Source organism: Nothoprocta perdicaria, unplaced genomic scaffold, assembly GCF_003342845.1.
Source record: "Nothoprocta perdicaria isolate Ctin4 unplaced genomic scaffold, notPer1 scaffold_884, whole genome shotgun sequence".
Taxonomy (NCBI): domain Eukaryota; kingdom Metazoa; phylum Chordata; class Aves; order Tinamiformes; family Tinamidae; genus Nothoprocta; species Nothoprocta perdicaria.
In genome coordinates this window covers 2,397-3,205 of record NW_020456181.1, presented here as the reverse complement: position 1 = coordinate 3,205, position 809 = coordinate 2,397, and the positions used below count along the sequence as shown (strand labels likewise).

Sequence of the window (809 nt, the reverse complement as noted above, 5' to 3'; positions counted from 1 at the left end):
CTCCCCTGGCATGCACCGGGCACCGGGGTGGCTCCCTTGGGATGCACGGGCACCGCAGCGAGCTGACCGCCGCCTCCCCTGCAGCGGCAGGTCCTGCGGCGCCTGCACGCGCTGCAGCAGCGCGACGGCAGCGCCGAGGCGCCCGCCACCCTGGCCCGGCTGCGGGAGCTGGCGGGAGACGGCGCCGCCGAGGAGGAGGAGGAGGACGATGACGAGGAAGAGGAGGAGCTGGAGAGCAGCGAAGGCCTCGGCGAGAGCGACCTGGAGCTGTCGGCGAGCGGTGAGGGGCAGGGGGTCCCCGAGGGTGCCGGTGCCACCCCGGATTCTCACGGCAGCTCCTTGCAGAGGAGGAGGAGGAGGAGGACGAGCTCGAAGGCTACAACAAGAGCGTCCCCGGCCGCCGGCGCAGCAACAAGGTGGGTGCCCGAGCGCAGCGTCCGGGCCCCGTTGTCCCCATGCGGATGGGCGCCCCTGGGTGTCCCCACGCGGGTGGGCACCCCTGGGTGTCCCCACGCGGGCGGGCGTCCCCGTGGGGTGCCAGGACCCACGGGCTGCGCCTCGTGTCGCCAGTGGAACCGGCGCAACGAGCGGGGCGAGACGCCGCTGCACCGCGCGTGCATCGAGGGCGACCTGCGGCGGGCGCAGCTGCTGGTGAAGCAGGTGGGTGCCGCCGCCACCGCCGGGGTGCCACCGCGACGGGCGCGCCTGACGCCCTGCGTCACCCCAACGCCGCAGGGACACCCGCTGAACCCGCGCGACTACTGCGGCTGGACGCCGCTGCACGAGGCCTGCAACCACGGGCACCTGGG

General features: G+C 75.2%; 1 long non-coding RNA gene across 1 annotated transcript; it reads left to right on the top strand.

The window, feature by feature from the left end:
* Nucleotides 1-354: 354 nt before the first annotated feature.
* Nucleotides 355-796, top strand: LOC112958553. Its single transcript, XR_003251444.1, has 3 exons — nucleotides 355-416; nucleotides 571-660; nucleotides 736-796. It is a non-coding gene; the product is annotated as an uncharacterized LOC112958553 (long non-coding RNA).
* The last annotated feature ends 13 nt before the right edge of the window (nucleotides 797-809 follow it).